Here is a 13,504-nt window from a genome sequence, read left to right on the forward strand (position 1 = left end):
ATTTAATTATGTGTTAATTATATTTGAGTTATTTAATACATTAACACATATATAATTTATTTGATTAATATTATTTAATTAAATAAACAAGAATCGACAACTAACTAAATTAATTATGATTTAATTTAATAAATACTTAATTTAATTTAATTAAAATGAGTTTAATTAAATATAAATATGATTGAGCTTATTTTGGAAAAGTTCAAAATAAGAACATTAGAGTTTTAGTAACTCTCTATAAATAAAAGAGTTATTTCCCTACAATCCTAATTGTCATTTTCTAAAAAATCCGCTAGCATCACATTCCACTTTGCAATCATGTGGACTTTTCAGAGACGATGATATTTTCCACGTATGTGATCAAAGCTAAAACACGCTTTAAAAGGTATTTCGATAATATTAACTTATGTTTGATTTGGAATTAATTTTTAATTAAGACATATTCTTTAGGATTGTTTCGTTAAGAGGGTTAATTTTTTTAAAACTCCTTTTTAATCTTCTATAGCCTTTTGGAAAATCCTCCAAAACAAAATAAACTTGGAAATCATAAGAGAGTTTTTGCGAATGCCGAATCTTCAGAGGATTCCCCACATACGAGACTATCTTGTGTGAGAGACCAAATAATCCATTATGTCCGAGAAGCCATACATACATAATTGGAAGATACTCATGAGACAAACCCGAGTGAGCTTGACCCTTTTACAAAGGAAGTCACGCGTGGAAATTTGGATTATGATAGAATAGAGATAAACATTTGCAATGAGAAGTTGGCCCGCGAATTAGTTCAGAGCTGGTAGGCTTATCTGGTCTAAGAGAGCCAATTTCACTATTGTGACTCAAATGCGGATGACCTTCATCTTACATAATGTCACACCCAAGAGTCGCACCTCTTCCATAACCCTTCATGCATCCCAGCTTATCTGGTACTTCCTAACCAATAAGGAATAAGACAATACCCGAGATTATCGCATATAACATTTGTGATATCATACATTCAAATGCAATGCCTCTCGCTTTTACAAGATTGATCACATGGTTATGTAAAACATATCAACTTAATATCTCAATCCATTTATACCTTCTCATTATCTAAGATCTTTATGAGGCATTTTTCCTCATATTGCTACATGGAAAGGACCCATGGAGAACCTTCTCCACCTCTACCAGCTACACCAATTGTTGCACACACACAATATCAACCAGTAGCGAAAAACTTTGATACCATGAATCCTAATATGCACGCCTGTTTTTCACATAGTTGGGATATTATTGATGTATAAAATATAGATATGATTTCTAGTAATAATTATATGAACATGTTACAGTTGAGGATCCATGACCCATTCTCACTGTATGATCATGTGCATACTCAGGATGATTTCATCTGATATATTCAGTGGTCAAGTGGGATGGGTCCAAGTGGTGGTATAAGTGGAAGTGGAAATATGTAAAAATTTAGGAAGACAAGATAAGAAAAGGAGAGTAGGATGAAGAAAAAAGTGGAGTTGAAATTAGTGAAGAAAGATGTGAAAAAAGTAAAAGTGAATACTAAAGTTGCAGACACTCACTCTGAAAAATGTGATTATTGGTTATTTATTTTATTTTCTGCTTTTGTTGTTAATTCTATGAAAAATAAGAGGAACTTGAACATGTTGTTCATTTTGTCAAAGTACATGAACATGTGCAAGTTTCCAAACACGAGTATTTTTGGACCAAAAATTGAGAAAATTTGATAAATTCTAGTTTTTACTGTAAATTGTTTGACTGTTACCGTTGAAATTGAATTATAAAGAGAATTCGTTTATATACCCTGGTTGCATGGCCTCATCCATCTGATGATCTTGCTTTGACTTGCTTGCATGAATGCACGCTCATCACCTTTACAATGAGCCTTCAACCTTGAGCTTCTGATCAGTTGACCCTCTGATGGTCAACGGATCCAACAACTTGAGATGACTCTTCGTCTCCCCTGGTATTCACATCCAATGGTCCAGGATTTTGCATATTTTATTTTATTTTTTATTATGATTATCCATTTTTATTTTTTATTTTCCTTTTACTGACAAATTTTGAGACTTTTGTGCTCAGCCTTTTCCTTTCCTGCACCCCCATTTCATGTAGCCCAAATAAACCTAGCTAATTTTGCATCCCCTCTCATTTTCTTTTATTTATTTTTATTTTATTTCATTTCATTTCATTTGTTTTTTTTAATTAGTTAGTTATTGTAATAACTCTTAATTAGGTTTAGTTATGGACTAATTCATGTAATTAACTTTGTTCACCTCTTAATTAAAATAATTTAGTGAATTAATGTAATTATATATTAATAAAAAAATGAATAATATTTCCTTCTCTCTCTTTCCATTTCAATTAAATTATATATATGGAAATATATTTCCTCAACATTTAAAAAACAGGATAAATCACAACAATAAATTTTATTCTCTCAAATGTATAAATATTTCTTAGTGTATATAATCATCAACTTATTCTCTTAAATTCAATTAAATTAAATATATTTTTGCAAATTAAGAAGTGGATACACATCCACTATACAATTAAGTAATCAATTAATAAGTGTCCGTCACATTGATTGGTTAGTTAAGATCAAATCAACTTCAAAATAATATAAGTCATCAAACTATCTTTTGTGCTTGTGCACCTTTCAAAAACCTTTTTAGTAAAAGGATAGTCCAGGTTATGTTCAATGCGAAACAAAAACAAGCGTTTAATCCTCCATCGTGCGAGCAATACAAGTCAAGTTTAAACGCAAGAGAAACTTAAAACCTATCCTATAAAAGTAACCAACACACAAACCTTTTTTAGAACCAAACTACAATACTCTGATTTTTTCATTGCACCCAAGAATACGTAGGCACGAGAGTTTGAATCCTTGGCTAGCTCAATACTAAAAAAATATTTATTTTTCACTTTCTCTTTTATAAATAATTCTTCTTTTTAATACTTTAATAAAAATAACTTAATAAATAAGATTAAGAATAAAACAAACATGACCCTTAGCAAACAATCAACCTTAGAACTTTAGGAGGTTCCCATCGAATACAACAGATGTGAGGGGTGCTAATATCTTCCCCTCGTATAACCGACTCCCGAACCTATATTTGGTTGCGATGACCATCTTATCCCTTTTCTTTCATTAGGGTTTTATCATCATTTTTCCTTTTCTTAGGAATAAATAAATAATGGTGGTGACTCTGTTAGTCCATCCACAGGCGTGCGATGCGCTTTGCGAGGTTGTATTTTTCAAGATGCGGCAAAATTAATGGAGTGACACACATGATCTGCAGCCCAATTTCTAGAATCTATTGATTATTAGAAGAGTTTAATAGAAAAGATATGTTAAGAGTACATGAAGGTTCAACCATTATGGTGTTCATGTAGTGAATGGTTCATTGTTGAGTAGTTATGTTTTGTTGAATGAGGGAAATCATAGCCTTATGTTGATCAATAAGAAAGTTGAATGAGACATTATAGAGAAGGAATCTTCAAGTTATTCTTCATTGGTGTCTTCATAAATATCGTCAGTGGGGGATGTTTGCACACGATTTTTCATTTTAGGTATGGAGGGAGGAAATCCTTCTTGAATAAAAATTCAATGATGTGGTCGAGCTTATGACAATAAGACCATATCTTGATTCCTATACCGTGATCTGTAGGGAAACCTTTTGTACTAGAATCTGGTGAGAGAATTTTGTTGTAGGGTTTTGTAATGTGGCTAGTGAGATTAACTTCATCGATGTTAGTTATATCACGACACTTATGTTTTATAAGCATTGAGAACAACTTGTTGATGTATGGAAGTTTTTGCATGAGCATGATTTGGGACCTAAGTGGAGCCTATTGTTTGTTGAGTCCTTTTAGAAAGAAATTCCATGGTCATTGTCACAATAGAACTTGATAGTTGGTAAAAGGATACAAGAACATCATACAACACAACTGCATGTAGGGAATGAATGTAAATTCACTAATTCTTAACTTATTTTCTTGAGGGAAGTGGGGAATTGCATGATGGTTTGGTCTCCTTGTTTCAACAAATAGATTTCCTCTTTAAAATGTTATATATATATATATATATATATATATATATATATATATATATATCCCTAATGGTAAAAATTCATGAAATCTTACCAAATTTCTTAAGCAAATTCCATCCATAAAATACTTTGAGCAATATCATGTTTGATTGAGTTTGTAATTCATGTCATGATCATGGTATTACAATTATACCATGCCATTGTCATTCGATTTGAGGTGGTTGGATGAATTAGGGTTCCATCAATGAACCCTAATTTATTCTTTAACCGGAGAATAACTTTGATTGATATAGAACAAGAGTGATAATTATTGTTATTGAGGCATGAAGAAACGATTGCATGGCTAGGATTATCCGATGGATGTATGAAAAATGGATCTAGCATATCAGATTGATAGTTGTGAGGTGGATTAGGGTTTTAAATGAGAATTTTGTTATTGAGTATTATTGTGTCAGGGATGGAAGATGAATGTGGTGGAAATGGATTTGGTGTGGTGGTTTCATCTTCAATGGCGTCATCGCTGGTGGCCATTGTTGGAAAAAAAGTGAGATTTGTGTGAAATATTTTTTAGATTTTACGGACAATGTAGAGAGTGAGAGAGAGAGAGAGAGAGAGAGAGAGAGAGAGAGAGAGAGAGGGAATACAAAGAAAATGATTGGTTAACTTCTCTCCAAGATTCCATCTACTTTCCATTCTTTTTTCTAGCTCCACAACTTTAATCTTCTCTAAGGATCTTGCTAGATTTTCCGTGTCTATGAGTATGTTATCCTCCATCTCGTCCATTTAGTGTGTGCTCCCTATCGTAGGTTCTCTCCCTCTTCAAGTATATTTAGTTTGCTTTTAGTGTTTTCCTGGTTGATATCTAATTTTTATGAAAACGTTAGAATAATTCAAATTCCTAATTAAATTTAGTACTTTCTTCAAACCCGAGGTTTTCCTTCATGAGGGAGAGGAATAATGTTCCTCCATAAAATTGGTGCTTCAATAAACAATTTTGGTCTTTAAAAATTGCATCATCTACAATATACTTGATCGACCCAACCTCTAGAGCGTCCATGTTATGTTCCCTTAAAAAAAACTCATGTTCGTTCAGTGTTTTATAACTTGTCTGAGATTGGCTGGCCTAACTGGTTAGTTTGGGAACTGGAGGGTATGGAGGTTCGATAAGTTATAGGATCATAGTTGTAATTGGTCCGGTGAAAACCAGTGTGACCTGGTCGGTTCATCGTTTAAACTAAAATACCTATGAGTTTCTTCAACGATCAATTGATCTTTTTATGTTTATTTTTTTAACTCGTAAACTTTTTGGTGGGAGTAAAAAAATCTGAACATTAAAAGATAAAAAAATATTTTCCATCCCTCACATTTAAAAGATGTTTTGAAACTTATTGAATTATATTGAATTATATTGTTATAACTTATTAGTTTGTGTTCTTGTTGACAATGATTATAATTGTGTTACATTTTGATTTCTAAAAATATAACTTATTTTATAACTTATTTCTAAAAACATTTAAAATATGTTGTGTTTGAAAGTTAGAATTTTATTTAAAATTGTTATCAATTTATTAGTTTAATAATTTTATTTCATAAATATTTTTTATTTTTAAATTGTACAAATTAAATTTATTAAAGATTTTTTTTTGTATTTTCACCACCAGTATCCGGTTCATTGAGCTTATTGATTCAGTTTCGAAATAATTCTGACATTAAGTGTTGCAATTACGGAGGACGGAACCGTGATTCGACATACCAAATCCAACACCAATCCCTATTGTACGAAAAATTCAATTTTATATAAATAGACTTATCAGATAGATTTGACTTGATTTTAATCAAAATTAATTTTTGGTACAAGATAAATTTGACTTAATTTTATTCAAAATTAATTTTTGTTATCATAATGTCAATGTCTTGCACATTTAGGAAGATTCAAAGTTAATTCAAGATCGAAACCTTAACTTATGAATGTAAATATATGTGATATATTTCTTCATCATATCAATGCTGGTGTGTAAAGATTGTGATACCACAAGATGGTTTTTATTGACAATGGTTTAAGAAAATTAGATTTTGTGTCACTACCATCTCAACTTTTCATGAGTTAAGAGTCATGCTCCTTCCCATTATGGAAGGGTTGACGAGTTCAAAATATGAAGTTTGAAAAATTTAGAGCCTTATTTGCAATTTAAAAAAAAAATTAAGAGTGAATTGGAATTTTAATAAAATATGAAGACCATCATGCAAAATTTGAAAAATTAATAATAAACAATTTAAAATTTGCATTATATAGAGTGAGAGAACAATTTTTAATTCTTTATTTATTGATATTATTTGAAATTTCTTAAATTTAACTTGAATAATAGCTTATAAATTTATATTATTTTAAAAAAAATCATATTTTTATCCAAATAATAGATTTTGATCAAATCATTTTAAATTCCATAAAAAAAAATTATTTTTCCTCATTAAAATGATTTATCCAGAATGTGTTTGGATGAAGTATTTAATGAAGGAAAATAATTTTTTGAAAAAATTTAAAATGACTTGATCAAAATTTGTTGTTTGGATAAAAAATATAAAGAATTGTAACAATGATGTAAAATTTATAAAGTATTTTATTAAAATTAAATTTAAAGAATTTTAAATGACATCAAAAAGTAAATAATTTAGAATTTTTCATTCACTCTATATAATGTGAATGTTAAATTATTTATTATTAATTTTTTAAAAATTGTAAAATGATCTTTCATATTTTATGAAAATTTCAAATCTACCCCCAAAATTTTCAAAAAATTGCAAATAAATCCTTAATAAATTTTATATTTTACAAATTGGTCATTTTAAAATTTTAAAACTTGTAAATTGGTCCATATTTATCATATTTTATATTTGGTCCAAAATTTTTAAAATTGATGAAAATGACCCTAAAAATTTAATAATGAATTATTTTAATACTCAATCCAAACAAAAAAATTAAAAATGAATAAACTTTAATTAAATTATTTAAAATTTTAAATTTCTTAAAAAAATTCAATTCCCTCGTCCAAAAACACTTTAAGACAATTTTAATATAGATGAATGAAAGAAATGGAAAGAGAAAAATTCTCTCAGACTGTGGGATACCTTAGAGGGAAATACTTTCTTAATTAGGATCCTTCAAAATACATTTTATCATGAAGTAGTGCATAGTTGATAGATGTTTCAGACCATAAATTATTTAATTATGGGTTCAACTTTTTGCTAGTATGCATGAAAAACACACTCCATCTAGTTTCAAATATTTAATCTAAGTTATAAATCAAATACATCATTGTTTTTAAACCAAATTGATTTATATTTAAAATAAAAAGAGTTATGTTAAAAAAATGTTAATATTCGGTAAATAGAAGTTAACTATTTTAAATGATTAATTTTATAGTTTTCCATAAAATAATATTAAAATAAAGTGGAGTGGAGGTGGTAATTTGAAGTTATTACTTTCAAATCTGCTTTTACTTTTATCCGAGATACATATAAGTATGAAGAGATCGACGGTCTTAAGTGTTTTAATATAATCCAAGTTGAGTAGTCTAAGTTTAAAGTTAATTAGGATTTAGGGGTTTGTTATTTACTATACAAGTTTGTTGTATATAAATATAGATATGTTTTGTAATTCAGTTTGTACTATCATAATTCAATAATATCAATTCTTATTTTCATTCTCTCTCATTCTTGCTCTCATCCCTAAAAATGTCTCACGCATTAATAATTTGGTATATAGAACCCCAATTATGTTCTTGATCGTATTTTCAAGAATCACACGTCGGTAATCGTGTTTCTGAGATCGTAGGTTATTAATTAATCGCTGCAAAGATGAATGGTACTAATGACATTCTGAATTCTCTTCCAATTCTTGATGACAAAAATTAGATCCAATAGAGAAAACATATACAATCTTTGTTTGGCTTTCATGAAATCCTAGAAGTGGTTACTAATGACGTCCTTGAGCTTGTTGAGAATGCAACTGATGCTCAGAAGGAGGCATATTACATTCAATCGGCGATAGATTCGGCGAATTTCGACAAAATCTCTCATGATGAATCGACGAAGGAGGCATGAGATATTCTTGTCAAGTACTATGAAGGAGGTGAGAAATTCAAAGTCGTCAAATTGCATACTTTGCGACGGTAGTATGAATTATTGTAGATGGGAGAAAATAAAAAGATTTCAGGCTATGTGTCAAAGGTGCAAAATCTCGTCAATCTTATGAAGGGTTGTGTGAAACCCTAACTGATAAGATGATAGTTGAGAAGGTAATATGTACATTGACCTCTCACTTTGATCACATTATCGTAGCTATTCAAGAATCCAACAATCTTGAAACCCTAAAACTAGAAGATTTGGTTGGTTTGTTGGAGGCGCATGAGATTAGATTGATGAAAAGAAAGGGGTTCAAGATTCGATACAAGCACTATAGGCTCAGGCATAGAAGAATCATGGTAGTTCCAACAAATTAAAAGGCAAAGGAGACAAGGCTCAGAGCAAGAAGTCTTGGTCGAACCCTCAAAAGCATAAGGTCAATGATAGGTCTTCTGAATCCTCAAAAAGAGGAGAAGGAAACTCCTATCAGAAAGACAAAGAGAAAAAAGACGTGCAGTGCTATAACTGTGAAAAGTGGGGCTGTTTGGTCAAGAATTTTTGGTACAATAAAGACGAAGGAGCGATAAAAGTAAAGGAGGAAAGAGCGAACCTTTCATACCAGGATTCAGATGATCCTGAAGATATGATGGTTATGGCTGCAGTTGCACATAACCATGTCGACTCCAAGATCTGGTTCCTCGACTCGGGCTACTCGAATCACATGACTGGTTGAAAAGTGTCGTTAGCGGATTTTGACTCGTCGAAGAAGAGCAAGGTCAAAATTGTAGATAATAGCTCGTTACAAGAAGAAGGTATTGGCGGCATAGTTATTCAAAGGAGCAATGAAGGAAAAGTTATGATCAAGGATGTACTATATATACCTGGAATGAAGTGCAATATATTAAGTGTTGGACAATTTGTAGAAAAAGGTTTCTCCATATTTAAGAAAGATGGAGCCTTGGAACTGTTCTACACTCAGAAAAATTTTGGTCTTGAAATCTCCTTTATCGAAGAATAAGACATTTAAGACCATGATTAGTTCGACTGAAGTACAATATCTAAAAATTGTTGTTGACCACAATCATAATTGGCTGTGGAATTTGAGGTTTTGACATTTGAACTTTCGATCACTCAATCAACTGATTACTCAAGATATGGTAATTAGTATACCAAGTCTTAAGATGCCCGACACACTCTGTGAAGGCTGCTTAGTCGGAAAAAAATCCAGAAAGTCTTTCGTTTCAACTATGCCAATGAGATCCTCCTGCATACTCGAAGTTATACATTCAGATGTATATGGCCCTTTTGTGGAGCATACCATCGGTAGACACATGTATTTTGTTTCGTTTGTCGATGAGTTTAGTCGAAATTTATGGATCTATGTGATCAAGCGAAAAGATAAAGTATTTAAAATCTTAAGAGATACAAGATGCTTGTCGAAAACCATAGTGAGAAGAAGATCAAAGGTCTGCGAACAAATGCAGATGCCGAATACACGTCCAAAATGTTTGAAGAGATTTGTGCAAAACATGGTATTGATCATGAGTAACTACTTCTTACATGCTTCAACATAATGGAATTGAGGAAAGAAGAAACAAGACCATATTGGATATGGTGAGATGCATGCTGAAGCAGAAGAATTTTCCAAAATCCTTATGGGGTAAAGTAGTCACCATTACTGTCGATATTATAAACATGTGCCCAACCAAGAAGTTGAAGACCAAGGTTCCTAAAGAAGTATGGAGTGTCAAACGACCATCAATGATTCATCTAAAGGTGTTTGGCTCAATTTGTTACAAACATGTTCCTAATGCTAGAAGAAGGAAGCTTGATGACAAGAGTGAACCTATGATTCTGGTAGAGTATCATAAAACGGGTGCATACAGGTTATTCAATCCAATTAATACAAAGATTGTGATGAGTCAAGATATTGTGATTGATGAAAATTTTGCTTGGGATTGGAATTCTAGTGAAGCAATTGACAAGCCATTGATGAGCTATGATTTCAACGAAGCAAGTAATTATGTTGAAGTCGAAGAAATTATCGATATTCCAATCAAAGTCGAAGCAATTACTGGCATGCCCGACACAGTCGAATTCGAAGATGGTGTAGCTAGTCAAAGAACTCAAAGAACTAGAGTTCGTCCAACAAGACTTCAAGACTATGAAATGACTGGTGATAATGAAGTCAAGCCAGATGGAGAATTAGTTCATTTCTCCTTACTTGCAGGTGTTGGACATATAAACTATAACGAACAATGATAAATCGTGGAACTCAACTATGATCGAAGAGTTAAAAGCAATCGAAATAAATAACACATGGGAGTTAGTCAAATTTCCAGCACATAAAAAAGCTATCAAAGTGAAGTGGGTGTTCAAGTTGAAGCACAATGTTGATGGGTCGATAGTCATACATAAGGTGAGATTGGTAGCTCGAGGTTTTCTTATGAGAACAGGAGTCGACTACTTTGAATTATATGCACCAGTGGCAAGATTGGAGACTATTCGACTAGTATTCTCCTTGGCATGTAAGCAAGGTTGGTCGAAGTTTCACTTAGATGTGAAATTAACATTTTTGAATGGTCCCTTAGACGAAGAAGTCTGTGTCTCATAACCTCCAGGGTTTGAGATACAGGAGGAAGCAGGGGAAGTCTATAAGTTAAACAAAGCACTTTATGACCTTAAGCATGCACATAGGGCATGGAACAAGAAGATCGACTCATACTTTATCGAATTGGAATTCGTCAAATGCAGGTCTGCTTATGGTGTCTATGCATAGATTATGGCAAAAAATATAACAATCATTTGCTTATATGTCGATGACTTGCTGGTAACTGGAAATAGCTTGAATAACTTGTTGAAGTTCAAAGAGCTGATGATGAGGAAATTTCAAGTTTCAAATTTGGGAAACTTGTCTTATTTCCTAGACATGGAATTTTAAATGTCAAAGAAAGGTATGGTGCTACATTAAAGAAAGTATGTGAAAGAGATATTGAACAGATTCGAGATGGATGATTTGACTCCTGCTTCTTCGCTTATCGAACCAAATTTGAAGTTGGAGAAGCATGGAGAGGAAGACAAAGTCGGTGCAACTTTTTGAAGGAGAATTGCGGTCCAAAACGCAGCGGAAATTAAAATTTTCTCCTTAGAGATCCTTACGAATGGTCATGATCAGTGATAGAATATTTACCTCTTGTGACGATTGAAACCTTTGGTGCAGATCTCTTGTGACGATCAAAACCTTTGATGCAGATCCACGGAGTGATCACGAACGTTGAACGATGACAACGTCTCTACTCAGTCCACACGAACGGATTCCTTCAATCTCAGTGCTAGCTGGTACGAATGAAGGCTTTGAGTGAGAGAGAGAGAGAGAAAACGAAAATAATGCAACCGCAATGAATGCTTCTGCACAAGGGTTCTATTTATAGAACCACTTGTGTGGGCTTCAAGCTAAAAAGCCCACTTAAGTGTATTTTGGCCCATATCTTATAATATGCCCAAAATCACTTAAGCTCATGGTACCTTACCATATTTCGTATTCTACTCAAGTACACCGTACCTTACGATGTTCTATAACTCACTTAAGGGCACCGTACCTTACGGTATTCCTTAGTTACTCTATCTCTCATCAATTCGTCCTTTGTGTGTGACCCTGTAGGTTTTCGTGACGTTGGCAATTATATCAAATCACGCATTTAACATAATAAACAGTGAGCGGTATCTAGCAACATATCACTGCTACCCAAGACACGAAAATGTCATGTGATCTGACAAAACCTTCTGTCATAATACCTATGTGTATAATTACCCTTTTGCCCTTATGTCTATATTGAACACAAGGCATAGACCGTGTCATCCTTGTCCAGTTCAATATTGAGCCCATAGACATTTATCCTGTTATGCAGGATGGGCAAATTCCATCTAGGTCACTCATGTCCCTCAGCATGCTTTGTGGAGTACCCATCAACTGTCTTTATGGTTATCCAGTTACGGACATCGTTGGATCAGCAATAAAGCACTCGACTCTACATCTAGGATCCATATAGAAAGTTATGCAAAGTGTCATAAGTTATTCTCATGGTGATAATAATGTATACCACTCTTCGACCTGAAACCACTATATAGTGGTTTCAGGTCGAAGAGTGGTATACATTATTATCACCATGAGAATAACTTATGACACTTTGCATAACTTTCTATATAGTATTCTCATAGCGGGTCAATCTGGTATAAATATTACTCTTAATATTCATACCTATGTTTAAGACTTGATAACTCTTTATCCATGATCCATGAGATGTGATCATCAGTCTACAAACATAATAGTCTTAATGCTTTAATGTTATCCCACTTCACACTAAAGCTCGACTACGGATACTTTAAGAATAGTGTCCTTATGTTTAATGTGTTCTCATGATTAAGTCACACTTAATACATTAAACGGACTATCTATTCCAGGGACTTTATTAATCAACCATAATAAAGAAAATGCCTTTTATTATTAATAAATAATTCGATACAAGTACCAAAAAGTATTGGCCTCTAGGGCTTACACCAACACTTTTTTCAAACAAATTGTCAGATCTCTAAGATATGTGTACAACAGTCGAACTGATATAGGTTTCTCAGTTGGATTAGTGAGCATATACATGAGTGAACCAAGGGTGTTACACATGAAGGCTACAAGAAGAATCTTGAGATGCTTAAAAGTATCGATAAACTATGGAATTCTATTTTTATGAGACTCTGAAAGCAAATAAGCTACGATTACTTGCTATTCAGATGTTGATTGGTGTGGAGATAAGGAGGATCCAAGAAGAAGAACTAGTTATTTATTTCAATTATCTGGTGCCTCAATCTCATGGTGCTAGAAAAAGCAACCTATGGGGGCATTATCATCATTTTAGGCTGAATATATAGTAGGATCATATGTTGATTGTCAAGTAATTTGGATCATATCTATGCTGGAAGAGATGGAGGTCAAAGTGAAGAAACCTATGGTGTTGCAGATCAACAACAAGTCTGTCATTAATCTTGTAAAGAATCCAGTTTTGCATGGAAGGACTAAGCACATCGAATCTAGATTTCCCTTTTTAAGGGAGAAGGTAAATCGAGATGAACTTGAAGTAATACATTGCTCAAGTGAAGCACAATTTATCGACATTTTCACCAAAGTATTGAATATTGACAGATTCCTGAATTTGAGAAAGAAATTAGGAATAGTTCAGATCAACTATGATTAGCATATGTTCGACAACTTGGATTATAGGGGGTATGTTGTGATATAATCCAAGTTGTGTAGCCTAAGCCCAAATTTAATT

The sequence above is a fragment of the Lathyrus oleraceus genome, chromosome 2, assembly GCF_024323335.1.
Source record: "Lathyrus oleraceus cultivar Zhongwan6 chromosome 2, CAAS_Psat_ZW6_1.0, whole genome shotgun sequence".
Classification (NCBI taxonomy): domain Eukaryota; kingdom Viridiplantae; phylum Streptophyta; class Magnoliopsida; order Fabales; family Fabaceae; genus Lathyrus; species Lathyrus oleraceus.